The 10,621-nt window shown below is 43.3% G+C and overlaps 1 protein-coding gene across 2 annotated transcripts in view; it reads right to left on the reverse strand.

Moving 5' to 3' along the window:
• Positions 1-10,488, reverse strand: part of LOC121079101 — a 92,258-nt gene extending 81,770 nt beyond the window's left edge. Inside the window, exon 1 of one of the 2 annotated variants that reach the window (XM_040575976.1) lies at positions 9,605-10,488. The gene's annotated coding sequence lies outside the window, so the exon portion shown is untranslated. The remainder of the gene's footprint in view (positions 1-9,604) is intronic. The other variant, XM_040575974.1, reaches the window with a different exon arrangement.
• Between the last annotated feature and the right edge of the window lie 133 nt (positions 10,489-10,621).

The following is a 10,621-nucleotide window of genomic DNA, read 5'->3' on the forward strand; positions in this document are numbered from 1 at the left end:
TTATTTATACATCAACCACAGTAAGCCACATTCATGTCATCCATCTTCAGAACACCACCAAGGCATACACTTAGCTTTAAGCACTTTTTTAAGCACCACTCATGACTACGGGATATAAGCACATGCTAAAAACTTTTTTCAAGTCACGTCCTCACCCAGCAACTGCTGCTGCTTCTGACCCAAGGAGCTACACAATATTATCGTGCCCAGCCTGTGCTCCTGTCTACAAAGGTATTCAGACTTGACCAACCTTAACTGAAGAGAGTATCTTGCTGCAACTGGCTGAGCCAGGCTTAACACAAAAAAAGGGGGTTAAAACCACAAATAAGAAAGAATAACAAAAAATGCATTCCTCAGAAATTAGTTCAACATTAATAAAGGAAACAAACTAAACACATCTTGAGTTCCTCTTGTACTGTGTTTTCTATTAATAGTTAAGCAGTCAAGCTTACCAATGGCAAACTTCATAGAAGAGAAAGTAAGTTTATTGAGTTGAATGTCATATAATATTTTAAAAGTTACTTTGAAATACTTCTAACAAGAAAGGCATCAGAAAACCTACACCTCGCTGTATTTGAATTTTGCCTACCTACCCACTTCATATGTTATAATTAGAGATGAGGAGGCAGCGTTAACATCTAAGCTAGGTTTGATGGAGGTTATTAATTTGAGCTCAGGACAAAGCACTACGTATGGAGAGAACTATGACTTACACATCTGAAACTGCCAAATGCAAAGTCTTCACTTATGGGATTTCCCTCAAATCAGACGTTCTGATGTCCCATTTCAGATAACATTTCAAAGAAATAGCTTTTGCAAAGCTGGGCTATACATAAAGTGACAGAAAACTTTCTGGTTTTTATTTGCATCTTCAGTGGACTCAACTGCAAGTCTAAGGACCACAGGCTGTAACTGTAACACCATCGCCCCGTTTTCTTCTGCCGGGAAACAGAAAAAGAGCCTTTCTGTTGGAGAGTTCTCCAGGTTTCTTTATCTGATGCAGGTGGGAAATGTAAAAGTAAGATGCTTGCCTCTGACAGTTGCTCATGGGTTTTGCATCTCTGCTGCTGTGCCATGACGGATTTTAAATTTTGATAACCCCTTTTTAGCCCTTTCAGACTAAGGCCATGAAATGCCACAGCTCAAACAAAACCAGTTCCTGTCGGCCCATGTTCATACAAATAGCCCAAACCAAGATGATTTATTTACAACAGTTAATACAATTGGTAGTAACGACTTTATAGGCAACCTCTAAGTGCAGGCAAGATGAAAAATTTACTAAATTGGAGTATAAAAATTCATAAGAAAATGTACAGAATCAATATTTCATGGGCCTTGCTTTACCTTGCCTTACACAAATCTACTCCAGAGCTCACATTAAAATTTAAACCAGCTTCCTGCGACAAGTTCAAATGCTGGGGCTGTTTCATATTAGTTTAACTTCGGAGGGTATTTTTGTTTGTTTGTTTCATAAACTGGAAAAAAGCACTTAGGGAGTGGCACAGTTTGAGTGCTTGTGTGCCGCTTTTTCTGTTTTCCTCCCTTCTTTTAAGAATAAACTAATTGCTGGCATAAATAAGGAGGACATTGCTTAAAAAAAAAGAGAATCCTAGAATACCTTTGCGTTCTCTTTAATACAGCATAGGAGGCACTGCTTAGAAATAATACCTGAAGAACACTCTCAACAGCCACTAGTCTGGGAACAAAGCTTGAAAAAAAACCCACAACTTTTGGCAATAGCACTCGTATGGGACCAAAAAGATGTAGGGATGCCACTGAGAACAAGTAGTGACTGGCCAACCTCCCATTGCCCCTGACAGCACAACCGAGGGAGTTGACCCAGCGAGGGAAGAGCTGGAGCTACTCTTCAGAAACCTGGTGCCAACTGCAGACACCTCACACTGCTGGAAAACCTGGGGCTGCTCTTTCATGGTAGAAATTGGGCGCCAAATAACTGTAGGAAGGACATCTCTGACTTCAGCGAGCACATGGTGAGGAGTAAACTTGTTCACGTTCGCTCCATCAGAGGGACCAAGTCCTGGGTTGGCCTCTGCAAAATGAAACACCTTTCATTGCAAAGATGCTCACTCACACGAGGTTCAAAATGCAACAGCATGCTGTGATGGAAGCTGGGAACTTGATGGTTTATTCCTTTTTTTTTTCTTTCCACAGGCACGTGCAAAGTCCATCCTTCACATCATCCTTCCTGACCCTGTTTGCACGATCTTGTTGAAGTTTTATGCACCACTTATCTTGACATAAACCAGTTTGTCCAGAACAAGGAAGATTTCTTTCTCTTTGAAGATAACAGAAAGGAATGATTAAAAATCACCTCCTTGATGTTTGCATATGGTTCACAAATAATAGAAGGAAAGGAGAGAGCCCAAATATAGAGATGGAGAAAAAAAAAATCACCTGCAAGTATTTTATTTGTGCCTGCATGCTCATATACATTCAGTTGTGGTTCACTACAAATGAAAAAAATCACAGATGTTTTTGGAGGACACCAAGTACACCTGGAAAAGGGTATCTCTACCACTGCACTCTTAAATTCCACAAGACTGTCTTCATCAGTTTGAACAAACGTGGTGTGCCAGATTTCCAGTTTAGCTGTGCAATTGTGTGTGAAAATAGCGTTAATTATATAAGTGACTAATAGGAAGAAACGGAAGCATTTGCACAATTTAGGAGCAAAAATGAGTTTAAAAACTTATTCAAATGTACGACCCTTAATGGTCGTATCCGGACTTTTACTTCTTGACAGCATCCTATGGCACAAAAAGGCTGTATTCAGCTAGCTATTATGTTACTTAAACATTATCTAATTATTAAAAATAATTATTTTACTGGCACAAACAAGTATGATAGAAAAAATGTTATGTTCACTTTCTTAAGTTAACAGAAGACTTCAGCATGTTAGCAAAAACTGGTGATCATTTATTACTTATTATACTGTAATTCATTAAGGTTGTAAGAAATATTTAAATACTTAATTGGCATTTAACAAGATAGCTATAGAGAGTAAATGAGACATTAAATCCTCTTCTAAAATGCCCATTAGGTTTGCTTTGGAAATTAATTGATCTAATTCACTTGCTGTAAACCAGTCTGGTCTGCACCAGTTTGGAACTTGAAGATATTTAATGACAGACAAAATCAAAGCTGGTGGATGTCCTCACACAGCGTTAGATCAAAGGCTAACATGGCGGTCACCTATATTTATGGTCCTAATGAACAGGCCAATAGGAAGCATTTGTCTTAAATGCTGCTGCTCATCCCCTGGATGTTGGTCAGGGACCTGGAAAGGCTGCAGAGTGCCGGGCTCAGCGGCAGAGCTGCATCCACCCTCCTGTCCCACAGTTCTGCTGAAGCCTGATCTCAGCCTGCAACCCAACTGAAACTTGTAAACTGAGTGCATTTCTACTTTTAGAAGCCCCCACCTGGCCTTCAGATGGCCTCAAATTTTTCTAAATGCAGTTTTTCATAAAGGCTTATTATTTTTGGAGTCCATTTCCTCCTCTTCGTTCTCGTAGATACAACTGGTGTCTCTTAAATGAGAATATAAAGTGGGGGAGAAAATGCGGCAGCCTTTGCAGCTTGCTGCTAACTTCTGCTTCTCACCGGCCTAAAGCACCGTGATACATTCCCAAGGGAGCCCTGACTCTTCCCCTGAAGCCTCCATTAGCATTTCATACCTGTACATGGAGACACTCGTATCAATCACAACAGTACGTGGGAACCACGTTCCTTAATTGTTAATAAAGTGCCTTGAGGTCCATCAGCTTCTAATAGTTGTTTTTTTTTTTAATTAATTTTCAGTGACTATTTCTAGGAAATTTATTGCTCATTTTTAGAAATAATAAAAAACCCTCAGTGTTTATCCACTATTAAGTATCTATTTTGATCCCTTATAAAATTTTGAACATACTGTAATTCCAAGGAAACAAGGAAAAGCATCAGGGCCCGTAATGTCCTTATAATCACTACCAGCAATGTAAAACTTGCACGCAGTTTGCATCTGTGTGCAAAGGGCTATTCTTACAGGGACCTATGAATATCATCAGATGAAACTCAGAATCTTTGCCTCAGTCTACATCTTTATCTGTTCTAAAAACACATTTAAAGGAGAGAAGTTAGCTATTTATGGCCAGAATGTAATTTTAAATTTTTTTTTTGCATGTCTCTAAAAATATTTCCATGCCTTGGGAATAAAAGCTAAATTCTCCAAGGCAGTCAATCTCCTTCCAATGGTGCTGTTACTACGTACCTTGTGTCCACACCACACAGCTTTGCTAAGAACACAGCCACTCGGAGATGCATTGGCCTGCAGCATCTAATCAATATAACCACACCAAAGACAAAGTCACAACAGCAAAATTCACAAAAACTCACAAAGCTGATAGGATGGCTCTTTGGTCTCTCACTGTGATGGAGAGGGTAGGAACAGGAGGCCAGGAAGGACTCAATTTTGCTGGCTTTGCTAGAGGAAGTTTGCCAATACACGTGCCAGTAGACCAACGCTGACAAAACCTTTGAGAGCTGACAAGGCCATAGGTACATATTCCTGTCAAGGACTGTTTACAGTTTATGAAGGTCAGCTCTTCCTCTGGTGTAAATAAACCTCGCTCCAGTGACCGCAGCACAGACCCACCAGTATAAGCCAGTGGAGGAACTGGCTCCTTCCATCCCAAGAGCTACATTACTGCCACCAGGGCAGCAGCAACTCGCACAGATTCAAACACAGCCAACTGCTCCCCCTTCGCTTTCAGGGTGATTGCCTTTCGTATTTATGTTTTCTCCTCCAGGGAAACACCAAGGGCCTGCTGCTGAATTTTTCAGGTGGTACATTAGTATCGAATGGCACCACAGCAGCACCAAGCACCTGCCATGAAGAATTTCTCCAGTTAGGGTGAGGAGCACTGACGCCCAGGCAAGAAGATGCTCAGGACCTCCCAAAATACTGCTGAGAAGTGGCACCACCTTCACCTTCTGTGCCGCGCTCCACAGAGGTTATTGACATAGCAAATACCTTTTAAAAAACATACCCCCACGAAGAAAAAACAAATACTGAAAGCCAACAGAACTAATTGCATCCTCTTTCCCAGTTTTAAAATGACCATTTGTGATAGAAGACTTGCATTTTGCTGAGCCCGGCAGCTTTTTCCCTCTGCCAAGTCATGTGTGTGCCCCTCTTTCCAAATGCCATGCCCTTTGCCTCCCATGCCATTTGAGGGTTAATCTTGTCATCTCCAGATCTTTCTAAGATACCAGCCAAGCTCATCAGCAGTTTGACTCGGATGTCTTTTGGGGAATCTGGGTTACCCTTTCTGGGAGCGCTGTCCATTTGACAGAGAGGAGGCTGTACTGCTGCAGCCCCATCAGAATCCCCGGCTATGTCTGCTCTTGAAATCTCCAAATTAAACATTTAGAGCCGCAATTAAATCCAGAAGAAAAGAAAAAAAAGCTGCAAACATTTTTACAGAACTTCATAGCTAATTTATAATATTTTTTTTTTAATTCAAGCTCCCGTTTTGTTTAACTACTTTAATTTGTAGAAGGAACACATCTCTGTGCAAGGCAATGGATCAGAATTTGCCCAGGGACAGGTAATGAAAAATGCAAAAGGCTGAGCTGACATCACCGGGGTAATTTTTGTCATGTATCTAGTTTTAAACAGCTGCTCAGAAAATTAGGAACATTTATTTTTTAGAAGTTTGTCACTGTGCGTGTCTGTCACAAGTGTGCTCTTCCACAAGTATTTATCATTTCTTGCAAGAAGAAATTCAGACTGAAAAGCAGGAGATGGGTATGTACGTATATTTCCTATTCATGCAGATAAACTGGTACAAACATTCCCCTCTCTGCATCCACGTTTAATTTTTTTCTTTTTTTTTTTTTGTGTGCTGGAATACAAGAAATACTTTTCAATACAGGTGGCCAAATAAATCCTCGCTAGACACCTTTGCAAGCAGATAGGCTCTCAGATGCTAAGAATAAACATCCACATCTACAATAGTTTTACAGCAAATGTTCTACCTCTGCTGGAGTCAGTGAAGTTCAGGGCTGAATAAAATCCAGTGTGAGTTTTGCTGAAAATAAGTGGCTTCAGTTCACTGTGGTTCATGGGAAGTCTGTTTTATTTTATGTGAGCTTGCAACCCTTGAATTTCAAGCCTGAAAAAACCTTAGGCAAAAACTAGCAAACAAATCATGTAGAGCCCGCGCACAGTCTGTGGTTTGCAACATAGGTTGACATAAAATTTTAGTGTGGGTTTTCCACCAAAAACTAAACTGAGGTTTGACTTCATACAAAAAAAAAAAAAAAGAGAAGCACAAGAATTAGCTGTGCTTCGCATGCCTTGGGGTTTCAGAATATAAGCCTCCACGTTTGCTGGCACACATGCACACACACTTTCAAAACAATGTTATTTACAATGCAAACTGCGATTCCAAGAAACATCAGCAGAGTTATCGGGGAATCTGGGATGCACAGTTGTACCACCACCACCAACTGTAACATCAGGAACAGATTTTCAGCAGGACTAGGATGACAGTGAACACAAACCACTAAAACCAACCTAGGAACATCCCTACAGTGCGTTTGTCTCCCTTCTCCTCCCGGCCTTGACCTACACAGCAGCACTCGCATAGCCTTGGCTCTGCATTGTTTCCCCATGCCAACAGCTCCTGACACCAGGAGAGTTTTGCTGCTGAGCATTTCAGCCAGGACCAACGCACCCGGCTCCTCACATGAGCTGCAGCCCACGGCTGGCACCGGCCAGGAACCCCGCAGAGAAAGGAAAGCTTCACCATTCCTTGGCAGGCAGAGCCAGAGAGACGTTGAACTTCTGCCCATATCCATGCCTGCCTGGACTTCAGAAAGCCGCCCCTGGTGCCCGGCCATTTCACAGCTCGCTGCCTGCTCCCCCCAGAGCCCTGCTGTTTAAATTTCTTTTTCAGGACCCTGCGGATTCAGAGCCTCTCCTGGCAACCCCACAAGCTCAGGCTGACGAGAAAACTTAAGTATTTTCCCAGCAGCTCTTATCAGGAAACAATGTGTCAAACAAGACAAAACTAGCTCTCCGCTCTTGGAAGATTTACTACAATTCCCCGTGCGCTCACAGAAGCCATGTTAACACTAACCAGCTACACAGCCACGGAGTGTAAATACGGGCTTCTCTCCCAAGCAAAAAGCCCTATAAACGCTGCCTGCGGTAAGCCTGCGCGGGTTTCTCCATCCTACCACTCGCCCTCTGATAAACATCTCCGCTGGGGTCTATGCACCGTGCTGTTGCAGACGCGGAGCTGCTGCCCGAGGAACAGGCCCACAGCCGGGGCCTACCCTGGGGAGCACCCGCGGTGCCTCCCGACAGCCGCCCCATAGCGCTGCCACTGCCCTCCCCAGGGCCCACGACTCTTCCAGAACAGCCGGGGACCAGAGGGGTGCCAGCTCCACCAGCAGCTGCCACATCTGAGGGGAGGATGGGACGAGTTTCCAGGGGTTCTGAAGGGAGGCAAATGGAAAAGTGATGTAGATGCTCGTCCGGCACCAACTGTTACACTATTTATGACCCTGTGTGAAGCACGGACGTGAGTGATTGTTGTCTCCTTTAAAAATAAAGGCCCTCTGCTAAATAAATAAAATAATTGCAATTTTTTTTTCTGTTCTATGAGATGTCTCCAGCTCCTTTTTTTTCTTTTTTTAAATCACATTTTTAGCTGTAAAGCACAAGGGAAAATGAAGATTAGGGGTTAAATGAAGGCTGATAAAGAAACAAAGCAGAAACTCCTAATCTTGTGTATATCTTAGTTTCAAATCCTTCTGAGATTTGTTTTTTGTTTGAGCACTGGGGTCTTTCTGAATCCAACATCCCTTGTTTACACCAGCCAGAACAACACTAAATCATGGTCACCCTCATTATGCCATTCAATAGGGCCTAGAACACAGAACCAGGACAGTTAGGATCCCGAGTCTCCAGGGCAAATTAACTAATGCTATAAATTAAGAAGAACTCCACTCATGCCAGCAGCTACATCTTCCAAAGCAAGCAGCAAACACAGCCCCTAAATACTTTGTTAAGTGCTTGTCTGTACTCGACCGGGGTTGAAGGAATTATGGGTTGATAACACTGGAATTTATTAGGGACTGGATGGTTTCTGGGCTTGTTAGGAAGCCAGAAACATGGAAGCAGAACACGCATCTGGCTGGGGGCATTGGCCATGGGTGAAGAAGCAGCAACGTGGAACCCACCAAACTGAAACACTCCCATACAGTTCCCCACAGTAAAAAAACATCAAGTTGTCACACGTGGCACCGTCACAGTCCTTAGGGCATGCGAGCAGGGTAAAATGACATCGGTGTCTATGAGAAGATGTCCCAGATTTTTGAGCCTAAGGAAGTGAGGGCAGAATTGGACCCAAGGTGCTGCCTGCAGACTCCTGCCCTCCCCCCAGTAACACTAGCACCTGCCCCGGCAGTGTCAGCTTTCTTCCCAGCACATCTGATGGGTTCTTCCACAGTTTGCAAAACAACACCTGCTGAAACTTACGCTATTAGTGCAGGTAACGAAGCCATCGCATGGAGAGCATTCACATTCTCCACCTTGTCAGAGCAAATTACTTTGCTGTTCAGGATAGGCGTTACCAAGCATCTGCGTGGATGTCAAATACTTCAGTTAGGAAGTACACCTGTAACTGGACTGGGCTTAATTGAATCTTTGTGCTAGCTAGACATTTCCAAGGCTTCAGTTGTGTCATATAAAAATATCTGAGTGGACCTCTATTAGTGTAAGTTTTCTTTAGGAAAAACTCTTCTGTTGTCATTACTTGGGCTATTCTGCTAAATGTAACAGCCACTGATAATGCAGGACTAGCCTCCTGCAGCTAGTGGAACCCGTAAAATACCTGGAGAAGGAGTAACAAGACAAAAAGATGGATAGTGAACAACCCTTTTTGCCCTGCTTATATATGCCTCACCTCTGCTTCAGGCAGTACTGCCCAAAGCACAGTGCAGCACAGCCTGACCCAGCCAGGTCAAGAAGCCAATTCAGTTACTGGAAATGTCACAGCACTCCACAAGAGCTAATTTTATTGACAAAGAGCTAAATTAGTGCAGGTGTGCTGTGCTGCAGAGGCCTCCAGCACTGTATTAAAGCTAGTGTGGGTATGACTGCCAACGGCCCCTGGTTTAGCTTGCTTGGGTCCTGCTGGAAGCAAAACTGAGTATCAAGACCAAATCAACACCAGCAGCTGCCAGCTGCTGGGGGTCCCATGCTTTCTCCTAAATTCCCAGTACAGAACTTCATGCTTTTTTCCTCCTCACTGCCCCTCTTCTGCCCTTTCACCCACCCTTTCTAACTGGACATTTCATCCCACATCCTTCCTTACAGCTCCTTGCATTCTTCCCTGATGCTGGAGCCATTGAGTCTGTATCTACAGACAAACCCGGGACCAGACCGCATCCCACCCCACAAAAGAAGGTCCTGGCAAACTGAAGTTATTTTAGGCACAGACAAGCACAGTCAGAAAAGAGATGGGAGGCAGGGGATGCTACTTCATACAGCAACAAACCGCAGCCCCATGACTGCCTGCAGAGAGTTTCTTACCTTGGAGCAGTCTCTAGATGCCAGTCTTCAAATGTCGTGAGCCACTGCGCTGTCACTGCTAGATGCTTTCCAGAGCACTGACAGCAAAGGTACCCAAGTGTCACAACTTCTCAAAAATGTTTTTAAACAAGATACCTCATAATAAATAGGCAAGGACCTGATATCCTTCCCTGAGATATGGGACAGACAGCATCTAGCTCCTGCTCTGTACCAGGCAGGGAAGAGATGTTAACCCCAGCCCCCATGTAGCAGGTGAATGCACTAAGCAATCTGTTACCAGCTCTATCCTTGCTTGGCCCAACCTGTTTCACACACACAGGTGCAGACCTCACAGACTGGGACTGACAAATGAGCATTCTTCACAGAAATAATCTATTGTTTCATTCCTAAGTGGCATCAATTTTTTGACTTCAACAGAATTTAAGATCATAAAAAATCATTACGACCTTCTAGGCAGATTCCTTGCTGGAGTACTGCTTGGTTGTACTTCCAAAACACAGAGAGCTGTCACAGTAGGTGTCTCAGAGGGGCTCTATTCAATTTCCAGGTTAGCCACAGACTTTTTACATGATCATGGGTGAATCCTATTCCATCTCTTTGCCTCATTTCCGTATTCTTTCCACAGGAGACCCTGTGAGGGTAAATTCACTGCTGCCTGCAAAACCTGGATGGGGTGCGATTGGGGTACTTCAAGAAGATCACTCAAATCATGATCAGAGGCTGCTTAAAAAAAAAAAAGTAAGATGATGGTGACGCAAGTAAAGCCTCAACAAGGCAGCACTGTGTGAGCCCTGTGTGCAATAAAACAACATAACTCTCAGAATGTCTACCCATCTCTGCAGATGACAAATTTTCGGATTTAGAAGAGTCATATATCAAAAATAAGATCCCTCCTCTAAAGTCCAACCTTGCAGGGCTGAGAAAATACAGCTCTGCTGGGGATTTTGCAAGGGCCAAGAAGTTAGAAAATTACTTCATTTTGTGATGGCTTTGTTTGGGACACCTAATCTCTGAAAA

This window comes from Cygnus olor, chromosome 16, assembly GCF_009769625.2.
Source record: "Cygnus olor isolate bCygOlo1 chromosome 16, bCygOlo1.pri.v2, whole genome shotgun sequence".
NCBI classification, from domain to species: Eukaryota; Metazoa; Chordata; class Aves; order Anseriformes; family Anatidae; genus Cygnus; species Cygnus olor.